The sequence below is a fragment of the Balearica regulorum genome, chromosome 12 (genome assembly GCF_011004875.1).
Source record: "Balearica regulorum gibbericeps isolate bBalReg1 chromosome 12, bBalReg1.pri, whole genome shotgun sequence".
Classification (NCBI taxonomy): domain Eukaryota; kingdom Metazoa; phylum Chordata; class Aves; order Gruiformes; family Gruidae; genus Balearica; species Balearica regulorum.
This window is the reverse complement of record NC_046195.1, coordinates 6,074,896-6,092,194: the sequence shown is the minus strand read 5'-3', so window position 1 is coordinate 6,092,194 and position 17,299 is coordinate 6,074,896. Positions and strand designations below refer to the sequence as shown.

The window sequence follows — 17,299 nt, the reverse complement described above, 5'->3', positions numbered from 1 at the left end:
TTGGGAACTACACAGGGAGCTTTTCTGACAGTGATGAAACACCTTCTATAAGGCAAGACAAATATCTCAGAAAATAATGTTATGGTTGCCTTCAGAAACTTTGCCTATGGAAAATATCAGAGTAATTCATCTTAATTAATAAAAATACCTCTACGTTTCAGCAGCCAAGTGCAATAAAAATGGAGGTCAGTTCCAGAAACCTTTATTCATGAGAGCATCCCACTAAATTCCAACAGATCACTTGTGTGCACAATGACACCCATGTGATTAAAGACTGCAGTTTATCTCTAGATGTGTTTTTCAATGCTCCATGAGATCTTTTTAATTTGAAATCTTTAAATAGTGTTTTTTCAAAGCCAAATCTGTGCCAATCACCACAGGACCACTAGACATTAAATGCAAAATCAGAAATTGCATCTTGTAACACACTTGACTCCTTTAGTCTTTTACCTTGCAAAGATAGCCTAGGAAGTGCTTACTGAGAAGAATCAACCAATCTTCATAGTATATTCTTCGGCAGTAGCTGGGCAAAAGTATTCATTGCAGTGAATGTTATTTTATTAAACTTGTACAGTAACCCATGAAAATACCTCCTTTTAATGCTGAAGCTTACCATCTTCATAGTCATGAGAGAACTTTGTACATCAGTTAGCTGCATTTGAAACAGGTTGGCAAAAGATTATTGGGCATATCTGTCATGGCTCTAGCCAGCTGTGATTTGATTAACACTATGTTAAGTAGCTAATGAATTGCTTTCTGTTAAGTATTTAGAAGTATACACTATGAAGAGTTACTAAGTTCCATTCCTTCCAGAGTACTTTTCAAACTTGGCAGAAAGCCTGCCTTTGTTGCGCTCACACAAAAAAAACACGTCAACATTTTAAACGGTGTTTGAATTCTGGACATGCATTAATGAAGTACTTTACCTGATTTTTTTTTTCCTGACATTTTCATATTTTTTCCTGATACGGGAATAAGCTGTAGGTTGTTAAGCACTGGTTAAAAAAAAAAAAAAAGGAAAAAGATATTTTACTTATAAGGGTTGAAAATCTGTTCAGTGAAGATATAAGTAGAAAAAGTGTAATCCAAAAACCCATACACAGAGATTGCTAACATCTCATTTATCAGCCTCAGTAAAATGCTGAATTAATCATTTTTGCATAGATTTGAACCTGTACTACCCAATCATTTATGTAAACTTAGAAATTTACTACTTGACTATTTGCCTTTCATTTTCTGGACATTGGTGTAGTTCTTGGGTAGTCTATTATGAAATGTTAAACAACGACCTATATTAGCAGTTCTTGAAGACATCTTTGTGTTGGAACATCATACTTTAACAAAAACAGCTGGAAAAGTTTTTGTTTTCTTCAAAAATAATCTGTAAGAAACAAAGCAAATATTTATTTCCATGGTTTTCTACAAATCATCATGTTGCAATGAAGAATCTGTAACAGCACAGAAGTAATAATCAATACCGAACAGTTACGCCAATGTATTTACAGAAAAGGGTGTGACTTGGGTTTTTTTCTGACATTATCATGCCAGCAAAAATTTTGGCATATGTGAAAGTACAGTGCTTTAAAAGGTGCTTTTAAAGACTTTAAAAGACTTGTGTTTCCTTCATGGGAATAAGCTGTATCAGTGTAAAAAAAATTCATACTGATCCCTATCCACATAAAGGGAACTTTCTTACTTTTGATTAAATCATTATAAAGCATCAGGAACTTTTTTAACATTTTTAAGATAGAGACATGCCCTAAATGAGACCCACTTTTTACATCAGAAGTGTTTTAATGTGTTTTCTTTAAATCAGCAGAGGAAAAAAAATAGGAATATTTTTTTTTTAAATCTTAAAAGGGAGCTTTTAGGAGAACTGCTTATAATACTGCATGGTAGCATACCTGTAATTAGGAAAAGGTCTAAAAAATAAAAAAAAGACGAGGAAACAATGACATTAGGGATGCCGTGGATGGACTTACAGCTTTTGAAACTCAACACAAGGTACACTACTGCAAAACACAAAAGTAATTTCATAGCCTTAAAAGCACTGCTAAAAGACAGCCAACTTTCAGCAAGACAAAAATATCAAAGTCATTACTGATCATATGTTCCCTTCAAACGAAAACCTTTCCAGACACTGATCAAATATTAAACAGAAGAACAGTCAGAATTAGCTGATAGTAAAATCTGTAATAGGAAATTCAGAAACCCATAACTTAATGCTTTTTAAACCTGACCAGGAGGGGAAGAGGAGTTAAAAACCAGCAGTCCCTGACAAACTGTTCAAAAATAATTTAAAATGTTTCTCCTTCTCTGAAGGAAGAAACTTAATATATTCAATGAGGAAAATACAAGCCTTTAATATGTTCATTTGAAAAGCTGAGTCTTTGTTCCCCAAGTTAAGTAGGTGTGCAGACATAGACAACCTTATTTAAATCGTAAGAATGATAATTAAGGTCGCTCTTCAGGAAAGCTCTTAATCGCATGCTTACAGAAGTTGATAGCTTGAAATATCTGTCTAAGCGCTTTCCTGAAACGGGCCTTACTAGGTGAAAGTTAACATATGATGATCATACAGAAAATATCTGAATAATTTCATGCCTATTTATAGTCCAGACAAGCACGAATTCTCATTTCTTACTCAGTTTACACATGTAAAGGATTTCATTTAACTACGGGGTTCCTGGTAATAGTTGTAATTTTTCAGCTGATGACATTTGCATCAAGCTTATGAAACGTCATCCTCTTCATGTGACATCTTAGAAAGCCTATTTTAAAAGTGCTATACAAGCCCAGAATATTAGAGCATGTTCTTTGCATGAAAATTAGCTATTAGAAAAAAAAATTAAAAATCATCTTGTAGTGAATATAGACTAGTTAATACCATCTCAGATTAAAAAAAAGGTTCTTCAACATTTCAGAGTCTCATAAAAATTCTCCTGGCAGATTTAAAAGGTAAAATCTGTTATGTTTATATTGATGATATAATAATTTTCTCTTAGGACCTGGATCAGCATTTAGCGAATATAACAGCTGTACTATAAATATTACAGTCTCTGAGCTTAACTCTAAATCTTAAAAATGAAAATGCTATAGAATATAGATGAAAAAATCTGTAGCATATTTTGTCAAAAACAAATTGGCTGTAGACCAGGTAAGTTGTTTTTGTTTACATGTTTCCCATGCCCTGAAATATGAAGCAAATCCAGCAGTCTTGGTTTTACAAATTGGTATCATCTATATACTCTAGTTGTCTACCTTTGAAGAGCCTCTTAATAATGTTATGGGGTAGAGAGAGAAAAAACATCAGATAGATAGATGAGCATAGAACATTTCTAAAGCCTCTTTAAAACTGTCCAATTAATAATCTTGTGAATCAGGCCTGCTTGCTAAACGCCTGCTTGTATAAATGCTATCTAAAGGCAAATTTATCAGACTTGTGAGAATTCTGTTTCAATATCCTGATATCTGAGAAAACATTTTTTCCCCATACTGATCTGGTAACACTACAGAATACAGTAATACCATAAATAAAATCCATCAAGAAATTTCTGAAAGAAAAGATGGTCATGCATTTATGGATTCAAGCCACTGTTTCATAAATTATTTTAATCACTGGTAAATAAAAAACCAAGCAAAGGAATTTCCTTTAATAAAAATATCAGAGCCCATAATCATACAAGTAGTTTGTGGTTTCCAAAACTGTTCAGTGTTAGCTTGACTTCTCTCCTACTGAAGTCAATAACTGGCTCAAAGGAGAGAAAGGTGCTCGGCTAGGTGTTAGCACAGACTTTGGACCAGTCTGTCAAAAGTTTTTAGAAGGGCCATTATTTCGCTAGGAAATGTCAGCTTGGTGAAACCGTAGTGTTACATACAGGCCAGCTCAAGCTCTCAGAGTGCAACTACAAACTCCAAATCCTCCAACAAGCTATTTCAAATGCCAGTGGTCCAGACACAGATGCTGAGGTGCAGCCAGGAAGTAAGGATACCGGATGACAGTTCATGACCAGTGAGTCCACAAAATTTAAAAGCATGAAGCACATTTAAAAATATTCTCCAGCAGTTCAGTTTGTTCTCAATGGAGATTTAAAAGAAGGACACCAGCCAGGAATAGTAGGTCCATAAAACCCATAATATTATCTGCAGCCACACGATAGTATCTCTTCTGACCTGCAGGGTCAAGACTGGTTTCAGCAGGGATAGAGTTAATTTTCTTCCTAGCAGCTGGTATAGTGCTGTGTTTTGGATTTAGGATGAGAGTAGTGTTGATAACACATTGATATATTGGTTGTTGCTAGGCAATGTTTACACCAAGTCAAGGACTTTTCAGCTTCTCATACTGGCCTGCCAGTGAGGAGGCTGGGGGTGCACAAGAAGCTGTGAGGGGACACAGCCAGGACAGCTGACCCGAACTGGCCAAAGGGATATTCCATACCATATGACGTCATGCTCCATATATAACTGGGGGGAACCTGGCCAGGGGCTGGGACTGCAGCTTGGGAACTAGCTGGGTGTTGTTTGGCGGGTGGTGAGCAATCATGCTGTGCATCACTTGTTTTGTATATTCTTTTATCATCATTATTATCCTCCTTTTCTGTCCTATTAAACTGTCTTTATCTCAACCCATGGGTTGTATCTTTTTCCTCTCTGATTCTCTCCCCCATCCCTCTGGGGAGGGGGGTGAGCGAACAGCTGTGTGGTTGTTTTAGCTGCCTGCAGGGTTAAACCACAACACTGAGGAAGGTAAATGTTTGATATTCTGGATCTGATGGTGGAGTGCATGTTTTTTATTATGGTTTAGGATAAGACTATTTGCATAGACCTAGAGGTTCATCAGGTGCTCTGGGTATCATTAGGTTTATCAGGTAACTCTACCTGAGGAAACTTCTTGTACTCCAGGATTGTCTTCCCATAAGAAATTTTGGTGAGATGGCTAAAGCTGCATTGATTGGTTGTATTTGTGTAAGTGTCCTGTAGGAATTTATTGTGTGAGTGCCTTTCAGCGAATATGAAAATATGACTTGTACTCAGTTCCTGAAGAAATTCAGGATTCCTGAAGAAATGTCTTCAGGAACTGAAGTCCGTCACATTCAAAGGTACCATTTTGCTATTTTAAGGGGCTGTGTTGGAAAAGAGAGCAGCCTGTAAATGGCAAGTGGCAGGGCCCTCCCATCTTCTTCACTCCCTATATTATCTGGTTAAGATAACAGATGAGGAAAATACATTAAAACAAAGCCACCACACCACAATTCCAGGATGATGTGAGGAATGGAAACTGTTAGCAGCAGCAGCACGGGCCACTGCTTGTCCTCCTTTCTCCTACCAGCAGTCAGTCAGATAACAGATTCGTGATGTGTTTGAAACATGTTATATAAACAAGTCCAAATTCAGCCATCACAGGAAATAAAATCAAAAGAACATTTTCTTTCCTAATCACTGTCCCTACTGGAATACCTCTGAGAAAAAGGCAAGCTAAAGTCCTCCCTGGGTTGGCAACCGTGGTGCCAAGGAACCAATGATTCCTGGAATCTATTAGCAACTGCTCTTCCATCCCCAGAGCAAGGTTAGGTGATAAATTCTGCAGATTTAGAATGAGGAAGCAGAAATAAAACTGAGCAGTGGATGTAGGAGCTTCCAAATTTTGTCCTTAGTACAGTATGAAATTAGGAATGAATGGAGACACACAGGTATCACGACCACTTTTAGCGTGGGTGTTTTTAAACATATAGGATATGAGATTCAGGAACTACAGTATATGTTTCAGGGGGTAGCTGGAGTCAGACTAAGTCAAATTATTTAATCTGTTCAATTTGTATGCTAATACAGATACAAGACAACAGGAATACCTGTTTCATAGCCCTATTACCAGTTATCAAAATAACTGATTTGTAAATAAAATGGAGAGCATAATAGTAAAACATTACACACCAACTTGAAATACATTTTTAATAAAAATTTCATTAGGGAAGAAATATGTGTTTTAAACTCTTCTGAATGAATTTTTGCCCCTCTCCCATAAAGGTCAGGATTTTCAATGGGGAAAAAATTGCAAAACTGCTATCTGATACCAACATCAATGCTTTGGAAGAAATGGCATCTCTCCTTTACCAGTTGAGAACCATGACATAGCATGGATCAAAGCTTAATGTCCATTTGCTGTATCTACAAATTAGATCACAAATAAAAAATTGTCTGTGTACATCCAATAAAGAACATTACCTTTCAAGCATGATTAATAAAATGAGAAACTTTTTTCTTAAAGATGGAAGCAATGAACAACCTTTTTTCCTCTTTCAGTAGAGCTGCATGTGATAAAATACAAGTAGTATGTTTCATAGACTGTTGGAAAGCTGTACCTTTGCCTAAGATGTGGATGTATTTCCTTTAAAAATTAATTTTAAAATCTTAATATGATCCAGAATTTTTTATAAATCATATTATTTGGTATTTGAAACTTATCACTAGACAAGCAGGGAAACCTGTCTTTAGGAGGCCAACATACTGATCACATACATTTTAAATACAGCTGGATAGCTGTGATGGCTTTTATTTTAATGGTTATTTTCAGACACGACAAGGTAGTAAGAAGTAATTTAAGGAGCAGCAAATGCACTAAGTAATTAAACATTGTGACCAGTATATGTATGCTTATAATCGGACATCCAGACATATTATGAAGACTAAATTCAGCATCACATATAAATTGAATTCACACCCACTTCCCAAATTTCCATCAGTCTTAAGTATACAAACAATGCTTGTGCCGTGTTCTCACTAGCAATGAACTTGGGCTTACCTGGTTCTCTGGAGGAGTTTAGTTTTTTTCATTGTCAAAGAACTGTTCATTAGGAACGTTCATCCAACCATACGTGCAGCAGAGTCGCTACTTATATGGATTCTGGCCAGCCAAGATGATGGACACAGTTGCTGTCAGGGCCTCTGCTCAGCCACCCAGAACTCTTTGTGCAACACAACCTTTGTTAACACAAAAAGTAAAAAATCAAGAGTTAGGTCATGCCTCATACTAGGCTTCATAATCAGCCTGAGGAAGTGTGTTATGGTAGACCAGCTTTCAGCAGCAGAGGTAAGGATTACACCTGTGGACGAAGCAAGTTACTTCTCCAGTTCAAGTGGGTCTGCACTGGAGGCATTTTATTAAAATACAAACAAGTTTTGTTCTTTGCTGCTGCTGCTGCTGCCATCTCTTTTCCTTGGAGCTGTATATTAATTCTCAGCTAAGTAGGTGGCTCCCTCCTTCCTCCCCAGGCTTGGGCCCCGGATTCCCTTCCTGGGTTTGTTAGTACAAACTGTACCAGCGCAGGGTTTGCTAGTACAGATACCATCTATTGACCAGGCTTGCACATTTGAAAGCTAAGCTAGGTGCTTTCAACAGAATTCAGCTGAGGATGGACTTTGTAATTGTTCCTTGAGTTACTTTTTATTCTTGATCAAATAAGCACTTAGATATTTAGTAATAATCAGAAATCTTAAATTTTTTCACATTAGTACATAGACTAAAGACTTAGAAAAAAGTTACTCTGCCATACTATAGACTACAATAACTTTAAAAAAACCAACAAAACTACATCAACAAAGCTTAACATTGAAAGCCTCATATACAATCAACTTCTAAACAATTTCTGCCTGCAATCCTAGACATTACCTGTTGTTTTTCCACTATTGGTCTTTATCCAGACAAATTCTCTCTGAATTCAAAGGATATTTGACAAAACACACCTAATAAAAATTTAGAGTTAAGCCATTGCTCTGATAAATCCCACTAAATTAAAACAGTTTTATTATTCGAGATCTGGATTAAAGGCTGCTACACCATAAGGCAGCTTGGTGCTTTAATTTAACCCTAGACTTACAGCCACATTTTTGCTAAATTAAAAATGAACACTACGTCATATACTAAGACCCATAAGCAAGTTTTACTTATGGCTTTATCAAATTCTAGTGTAATTGTATTGGTGTTACATGAAAAGCATGTGGGCTGTATTTCTACATTTTCTTACTCTGTGCAATGGTAATACTGGATACTAGTAAGAGCAAAGGCTGGCATAATGGGACCTTCTGCTTTTTGTAACAACCCAATGTACATTATTTAAAAAGTTGAGTGGTGCATCTTACATCTCAAATGCTATTGAGACACTTAGTGGAATTTAATGACTAATGTTGATCTACAGTAATGGAAGGCGTGATTCAATATTTGCAAATAGATACAAATTCCTTAGCAGTAAGTTTAAGTGGAAATTTAAATATTATCAGAAAAATATGGTAAAAAATATTTGTCTAAGTCTACAGTAAGATTTTAAAGTAGGATTTTAATTCATACTGCTGTAAGTCTAGAATTTCTGTTTTGATGTGGTCTTGTCTCAGTCCTTTGCTCCTGAGACAGAGTTCACAACATCACTCACACATGAAAGACATGACATTTGGACTTTCCAGTATTTGCAGAACTTGGAATTCTGAGGTCTCCTTACCTTCGAATTTGATTCATATGTTCCTGTGAGGAGGGCAAGTGATCAGAATACAGCTCCCAGTAGTGTTTATAAGCTGGAATTTTGAACTTGCCAAGGCTCTACACTAAAGACTAAATGTAATTGGTCACTTCAGGTAGTAATAAATTTAGAAACAATGGGGGGGGGGGGGAATCATCTACATTTGAGTGATTTGCACAAAACCTAACAGAGAAAAAATGCCCCATCACTGTCAATGGAATGAATATTCTATCAAAACTGCAGTCACATTCTGTTCTATTGAGATTAACTTTACCTGCTGAATGTTGTGAAATTTATTTCAGTGGCCTATGACCACCATATATCAGCATCCGACCCCTATCTGTATAAAACAATAAGCATGAGCTTAAGGCTGTCTTAAAGGCTGTCTGAGAGATGTATATTTACTGACATATAACCTGACTAAAGCCAAACATCATTACCCCTGTGACTGATTGGAGGGCAGCCATAACTTAACAGTTTTATTTCCCTTCTACAGCTGAGCTCCTTGACCATGCTAGCTGAGCTGACACGGCATTTCAAGTCTTGTTACCAGCTCAGTGGTTCTCTTACTTTAAAAAAAAAAAAAAAAAAAAAAAAAAAAAAAAAAAAAAAAAAAAAAAAGGGTGAGGGCACTGAAGAAGAAAAAGAAGAGGCACCTCTTCATTTAGTCTCTCCATCTTGATCATTGCTGATGGGCTCTCAATAATTTCAACTTGGTTAAGCAGCTGACTGAAGGTTAAATAAATTCTGCTTGGTTGTTTGCGTGATCATACCTGATTTCAAGACTTTCAATTTGAAGCAGATTTCTTTTTGGCTACTCCTTATGAAGTTCTTATATAGTCAAAGGTAGGCTAGAAAATAAATTATTTTTGCAGAGAAGCACAAGAACAAAATTATAGTCAATGGGGCAAAGCAACCACACTTTGAAATTTCTGAAAGGAAATCTAAACGGATAGTAAAGGCTTCATATATGTATATACACACACCCCCCAATTTCGATAAGCACAACAAGAACAGAAATCATCACTAATCCCCCAGAAGGATTTTGTCCAACTGCTTTAATAGATTGTTAAAATCTAAGAACATCTATCCACTGATTCATGGATGAATCATGACTTTAAAAGAAAATGTCATGCCATTTTGCCTGCATTGTGTTCAATTATCTTGCATACTACTATTTTGACACCCAGAGAATTATTTACAGCATGCATAACTACCTATGCGTCTCAGCCAATATGTGTACTAATATGCTGTTAACAATGCATTCTGTGGAGTCAGCATTCCTCTTACTTGCATCAGCTTTATTGTTTATGTAAGTATTTACTTCTTGGGAGTATTCCTGTTATTTCAGTACAAGAAACTCCAAGCTCAATATGAATCAAATACACATGCTTTCACATTTAGCTATAGCAGGGTGATTTTGGAAAACACTCCTCGTTACTGAGACACGAGGAAAATGCACACTGAAATTTGTCTAAAATAATCAGAATAGTTAGTCACTTAAATAGCAGGTGGTGTCCTGTTAAACGAGGAAGAGAATTATGGTTATGTTTTAAAGACTCATATAGCTACTTTGCCTCATACATGATTTAAGTGTATAGTCTACTTTTACATAGCAGTTGATTTTTCATAATCAGATTACCTGCATTTTCAGTAGTTTGTTACTGAAAGGCAATGAACTAGTTTAGAGAGAGAAGTCAGATTCAGGTCACAAATCTTGAGTGCAAGAGCATGCACATCTATGGTTACCCCACACAGCAAGTGCCTTGACTTGCTTCCTTCAGCTTGTCACAGGTGAAAATGTTTTGACTTGGTTATGATTTAGCAGCAAATCAAAATTTATTAATAGTATGAGGTAAATCAAAGGTTGAATTTTAGCAGCACTCAATGATTGACCAATTTAAAGATTGACAAGTAATTCAGTAAAATGTTATGATCAAAACCAACTCAATTATAGATTCGAAGATGACAAGATTCACACTAACTTACTGTAAGATACCTTAAATCAAAGTGTATAGGTACATATATATAAACACAAAACACGCAGGTATGCACAGATGGAAATATTTGGGCCCAGTGGTGTATGACACTCCCACTTGTGAAGGCAAATATATACATTTAAACACATAGATAGGTAGAGAGGTGGATGGAGGAAGCTAGCTTATAGTTAAAATTTCCCTTTTCGAGTTTAGAGCAAATACTCAAAATGTATCAGCATTCCTCAATGGCCGATGGTTGAGACTTGAGGAGGCTGACTTGCCCTGGCCTTCCGTTGCCTTTGTTGGCAGACAGTCCTTGAGGATATTGTCCCTGAGAGGTGCCTCAGCTCAGGGGAGCTGCTAGTCACAGCCTGCTGCAATCCAGGAGAGCTCAAAGGGTCTCACTTAGAATCGCTGTTTATGGGATCTGAGATAATTGACTTTTGTCAGGTACTTTTCCACTTCGGCCCAGGTCAGATCATGAAATATTCTGCTACTTTCCACCAGTTGTGCAGAGCTAGAACATGCTAGATTTTGAAGTTCTGGTATCACCCCTTTTTGGGCCATGACCCAGGTGCAGATGTACCAGGTTGTCAGGAGGCAATTGATTGTCATTACCATTCCTGAGCAATAGGGATGTTAAGGAGGTGCCTTAACACTCTGGTCTGCTGCCTTTTGGCATGTGGCCCAGGAAAGGGGGGAAAACCGCACCAAGCGGCTCAAGGAGGAAGGTGGTTGCACCACCATACAGCTTTCGCTGTTCGACACAGAGAATTCCCAATACCTACAAATAAAACATCTGAAGTTTGAAAAAAATTGAGCAATAATAGAAACATGTGAAAGGGTGGGAAAAGATGATTCAGGAAATTCCTTAGAAGTTTTCAAGACAAAGCTGGATAAAGCCCTGAGTAACCTGGTCTGATCTCACAGCTGACCCTACTTCAGTTAGGAGACTGGCTGGAGACTTGCAGAGAGTCATTCCAGCCTGAGTTACCCTATGACAGTATGACTCCAAATCATTGTTCAGACAGAAACCATAAGCCTGTTAAAGCTTCTAAGTAAAAGCCCTGACATGAGGACCCATCCACACTTTGGAGCACTGCTGTCCAACATTCCAAGGAAATGAACAGTCCCTTGTGGAATATACATTGATTCCCAAACCTCCTTTTTGTTCTCCATACATTTGACATTTTGGCTGTATTTTAACAATAGTTTATTTCTTAATACAGAAGAAACTATGTGTTTCATTGTAGTACAGTGCACAGTGTAATTACAGAGTAGGGTGTAATTACAAAGAACATAGAATTCAGGCCTTTGCTGAGTGTCCTTGGGCAAGTTATTCACAGTTTCATACTTTCAGACACAAAGTTGAAAATATTTTCAGTCCTCTCAACTACAATTTCCTAACTGTACAAATTGCAGCATGCATAAAACTGTATCTTTTCCAGCCTACATATGCAGATGTTCTGTGCTTACTCACCAAAGTCCAAAATTACATCATTTCTGCAATTTGATTTTCCTTACAGCAAGAGAACAAAGACAAGATTCAGCCTTCTCTGTAAGCTTTCTTCAGGGCTTCTCAAACCACAGTCTAGATTGTTTACCCTCCTTTTTTCTCTGAAGGGCAGCATCCACCTGTCATACCAGAGGAGCTTGGAGTTACTTCCTCCTATAAGATGATGTTTGACTTTAGTGAGGGACTTACAGACGTAATAGCATGATCTCCAGATTGCTACCAGTTTTTTCCCCAGTCACTGATATGTGCTGCATGGCATTTCTCCACAGACACTGTATCTTCCTTAAAAGCCTTGTTGACACAGTCTCTCCTTCATGCCTTCACCTTCTCTCTATTATCGAAACTAGAAGGGACAGAACCTGTCACTGGGCTGCAGAAAGCCGTGCAAATAGCCACCAGAATTCCGATGCAGATTGCCTCCACAACAGCATTTCATAGCGTAGCTTCGTCCCAGCTTAACATTTCATAGATTCCTGTTTCCCAGTCCAAATCCTATATAACAAAAGACCTCAGGAATTGCCAACTGCATAGCTTGAGAGTATTTCAGCAGTTTTAAGACAAGGACACTTCTTTGGCTCTGTGTCTCTCCCTCACACTTCTGGGACCTTTAAGAAATGGAAACAGGAGGATGCCCCTCCTCAAAGAGCTATGCCAGTTCAACGAATAAAAGTCCCCAAGTATTTATCTTATTCCTCTCTCTTTCACAAAAAGCATTACATGGATATCTTCATTCAAATTAATTACAGTGAGTTAGTATCATAGAATAGTTTGGGTTGGAAGGGACCTTTAAAGGTCACCTAGTCCAAACCCCCTGCAATGAGCAAGGACATCTTCAACTAGATTCGGTTGCTCAGAGCCCCAGCCAACCTGACCTTGAATGTTTCCAGGGATGGAACATCTACAGCTTCTCTGGGCAACCTCTTCCTGTGTTTCACCACCCTCATCGTAAAAAAAATTCTTGTATCTAGAATTTGATAAAAGATTTTAATTTTATATTTATTTTAATTTTATAAAAAAAATTTGATAAAATCTACCCTCTTTTAGTTTAAAACCATTACCCCTTGTCCTATGGGCTAATAAACTTTTTACTGTGAAAAAAAAAGAATTTCCTCTACAAAAATAATTCCTAACTTTAGTCTAAAACTGCTCATTTATTCATCAGCCAGTGTCATTAATATATCTGTCAATAGCTTTGAAAATACTGTCCTAATAAAACAGTAGGCTGCAATCAGCTATTAATGTATCTCAGTAACTTGGCAAAGGCCACGCAAGTTGCTCATCAACTCACATAGTTTTACAAGTTACAGACACACGACAGCAATTTCTGCACAACACAAATGTTAACTGGAATAAAATGATCATTTTATGAAACATTTTATGGAAGCAAAAAGTACACACAATTTTGTTTTATTAACAAACTCTTGACCTTACAAATTTCAGTGTCCATATTCAAAATGTTTCTGTTCAGCTAACCCCAGAGCTGGCCTCATTCCTTCTCTAAGTCCAGTGCAGTTGTGCCAGGAATGATTAAAAGCAGAAGGATGCTCAAAACAGTTGAAAACCTGGAATGCAAAGTGGATGTATTACCAATTGCCTCTGTTGTTTGCCATTAAGGGAGGGAGGGAAACAAAAAGGGGAAAAAGAAAAAAAGTGTTGTCACAACCTCTTGAATGTTTCTTAAAAACACAGCTTTGAGTACTCAGTCCTTTACAGAGTGTATTGGCTTCTGCAGAAGAATCAAGTATATTTTTAAAAAGCTTTTAAAGAATTAAAAGCCAAATATCAGAGTATCATATGTCAGTTCCATACTGACTAACCATAAATTAATCATACACGTTGTTGTAGGGATGTTGGAATTTCTGCCAGTTTAGGACACTGTGTGTAAGTATGCATACACAATATATATGTATTCACACACACAGATTGGCAATATCGATATTGTCACATGTAAGCTATGTAAATAGTGCACGACTGGAAAAACTACCACTTCCAAAGACAGCCACTTCCAAAATAAACCAATACTAAGCAATGGAAGATGAAGGGAACCACCTCACCACAATTGCATGGTTTACTTGTGGTTTGGGGGTTTTTTTCTTTAAACCCTTTTGGGAAGACTGCTGTGGAACATTCATGGGTTTCCAACAAAACCAGCCTTTATCTTGAACTTTCTTACACTATATTACATGCTGACTTGTTTTCTTTCATGAAATCTTGTTGATCTTCTGAGAGAGTTTAGATTAATATGTTGCCCACTTTGAAATTAAATTCTGTAACATGACAGTTTTCAAAATTCTTGATTTATTGGAGCTTACAGAGACCCACAATTTTAATTTTATTTTTTTTAATATAAAATTTAACAGCTCTTTAGTGAATCAATCTATTGCTATATCTATAGACAGTTTCTCTTTTCTGACTGAATGCTGTCTCTCTGGATGATGACACCAGATGAAAAGTTGTATAGGTTATTAGCAAAAAAAAAAAAAGGTACATGAAATACTTTTCTTTCTTGGGGTTGTTGGGATGGAAGGGTACAGGCTCTTTAGAAAGGACAGGCAGGGCAGACAAGGAGGGGGCGTCACCCTCTACATCACTGACCAGCTGGTGTGCTTGGAGCTCCACCTGGGGATGGACGAGGAGCTGACCAAGAGCTTATGGGTCAGGATTAAAGGGAGTGCTGGAACAGGGGACATGATAGTGGGGGTTTGATACAGGGCACCTGACCAGGGAGACCGAGCAGATGAAGCCCTTTGTAGGCAGATAGGAGCAGCCTCACGTTCACAAGCCATGGTCCTTATGGGGGACTCCAACCACCCTGACATCTGTTGGAGGGACAATGCAGCACAGCACAAGCAATCCAGGAAGTTCCCGGAATGTGTTGATGAAAACTTTCTCCTCCAAGTGATAGAGAAGCCCATGAGGAGAGGTGCCATGCTGGACCTTGTTTTCACCAACAAAGAGGGTCTGGTAGGGGATGTTAAGCTCAAGGGCAGCCTTGGCTGCAGTGACCAGGAAATGGTTGGAGTTCAAGATCCTCAGGGAAGCGAGGAGGGCACACAGCAAGCTCACTACTCTGGACTTCAGGAGAGCTGACTTGGGCCTCTTCAGGGATCTGCTTGGTAGAATACCATGGGACAAAGCCCTGGAAGGAAGAGGGACCCAAGACAGCTGGCTAATATTCAAGGGTCACCTCCTCCAAGCTCAGGAGCAATGCATCCCAACAAAGAGGAAGTCAAGCAAAAACACCAAGAGGCCCCCATGGATGAACAAGGAGCTCCTGGGCAAAGTCAAACAAAAAAAGGTAGCCTACAGAGGGTGGAAGCAAGGGCAGGTAGCCTGGGAGGAATACAGAGAAACTGTCCAAGCAGCCAGGGATCACGTTAGGAAAGCCAAAGTCCTGACAGAAATTAGCCTGGCCAGGGATGTCAAGGACAACAAGAAAAGCTTCTATAGGTATGTCAGTGATTAAAGGAGGACGAGGGAAAATGTGGGTCCTCTCCGGAATGAAATGGGGGACCTGGTTACCCAGGATATGGAGAAGGCTGAGGTACTCAATGACTTCTTTGCCTCAGTCTTCACTGGCAAGTGCTTGAGCCACACTGCCCAGGTCACAGAAGGCAAAGGCAGGCACTGGGAGAATGCAGAACCGCCCACTGTAGGAGAAGATCAGGTTCAAGAATATCTAAGGAACCTGAAGGTGCACAAGTCCATGGAGCCTGATGAGTTGCATCTGCGAGTCTTGAGGGAACTGGCGGATGAAGTGGCCAGGCCACTCTCCATCATATTTGAGAAGTCCTGAAAGGCTGGCAAAGTTCCCACCAACTGGAAGAGGGGGAACATAACCCCCATTTTTAAGAAGGGTAAAAAGGAAGACCCAGGGAACTACAGGCCAGTCAGTCTCACCTCCATGCCTGGGGAGATCATGGAACAGATTCTCCTGGAGACTATGCTCAGGCACATGGAAAATAAGGAGCTGATTGGTGACAGCCAACATGGCTTCACTAAGGGCAAACCGTGCCCGACAAACTTGGTGGCCTTCTATGATGGGGTTACAGCGTCGGTGGACAAGGGAAGGGCAACTGACATCATCTACCTGGACTTGTGCAAGGCACTTGACACTGTCCTGCACGACATCCTTGTCTCTAAATTGGAGAGACATGGATTCGATGGATGGACCACTCAGTGGATAAGGAATTGGCTGGATGGTCACACTCAAAGAGTTGTGGTCAATGGCTCAATGTCCAAGCGGAGAACAGTGACGAGTGGTGTTCCTCAGGGGTCGGTACTGGGACCAGCACTGTTCAGCATCTTTGTCAGCAACATGGACAGTGGAATCAAGCGCACCCTCAGCAAGTTTGCCGACGACACCAAGCTGTGTGGTGTGGTCAACACACTGGAGGGAAGGGATGCCATCCAGAGGGACCTTGACAGGCTGGAGAGGCGGGCCCGTGTGAACCGCATGAAGTTCAACAAGGCCAAGTGCAAGGTCCTGCACGTGGGTCGGCGCAATCCCAAGCACAGCTATAGGCTGGGCGAGGAATGGATTGAAAGCAGCCCCGAGGAGAAGGTCTTGGGGGTATGGATTGATGAGAAGCTCAACATGAGCCGGCAGTGCGCGCTTGCAGCCCAGAAAGCCAACCGTGTCCTGGGCTGCATCAAAAGAAGAGTGTGACCAGCAGGTCGAGGGAGGTGATCCTGCCCCTCTACTCCGCTCTTGTCAGACCCCACCTGGAGTACTGCGTCCAGCTCTGGGGGCCCCAGTACAGGAGAGACATGGAGCTGTTGGAGCGAGTCCAGAGGAGGGCCACGAAGCTGATCAGAGGGCTGGAGCACCTCTCCTATGAGGACAGGCTGAGAGCATTGGGATTGTTCAGCCTGGAGAAAAGGGGGCTCTGGGGAGATCTAATTGCAGCTTACCAGTACCTGAAGGGGGGCGACAGGAAAGATGGTGAGGGACTGTTTGTCAGGGAGTGTAGGGACAGGACAAGGGGTAATGGGTTCAAGCTGAAGGAGGGTCGATTCAGATTAGATGTTAGAAAGAAATTCTTTACTGTGAGGGTGGTGAGGCACTGGAACAGGTTGCCCAGAGAGGTTGTGGAGGCCCCATCCCTGGAACTGTTTAAGACCAGGCTGGATGAAGCTTTGGGCAACGTGGTCTAGTGGAGGGTGTCCCTGCCCGCAGCAGGGGGGTTGGAACTAGATGATCTTTGAGGTCCCTTCCAACCCAAACCATTTTATGATTCTTCCCCTGCCCAGAGCTCCTTTGCCAGGGAAGATGCACTAATTCTCACCTATCTCAA

The 17,299-nt window shown here is 39.6% G+C and overlaps 2 long non-coding RNA genes across 3 annotated transcripts in view; one reads left to right on the top strand and one right to left on the bottom strand.

Moving 5' to 3' along the window:
* LOC142603529 (uncharacterized) overlaps nt 1-17,299 on the top strand; it is a 90,932-nt gene that overhangs the window by 14,842 nt on the left and 58,791 nt on the right. The window lies entirely within an intron of this gene.
* Nucleotides 1-17,299, bottom strand: part of LOC142603530 (uncharacterized) — a 66,339-nt gene that overhangs the window by 1,821 nt on the left and 47,219 nt on the right. For both annotated transcript variants that reach the window (XR_012837476.1, XR_012837477.1), the window contains exon 2: nt 6,800-6,978. This is a non-coding gene — a long non-coding RNA (uncharacterized LOC142603530). The remainder of the gene's footprint in view (nt 1-6,799; nt 6,979-17,299) is intronic.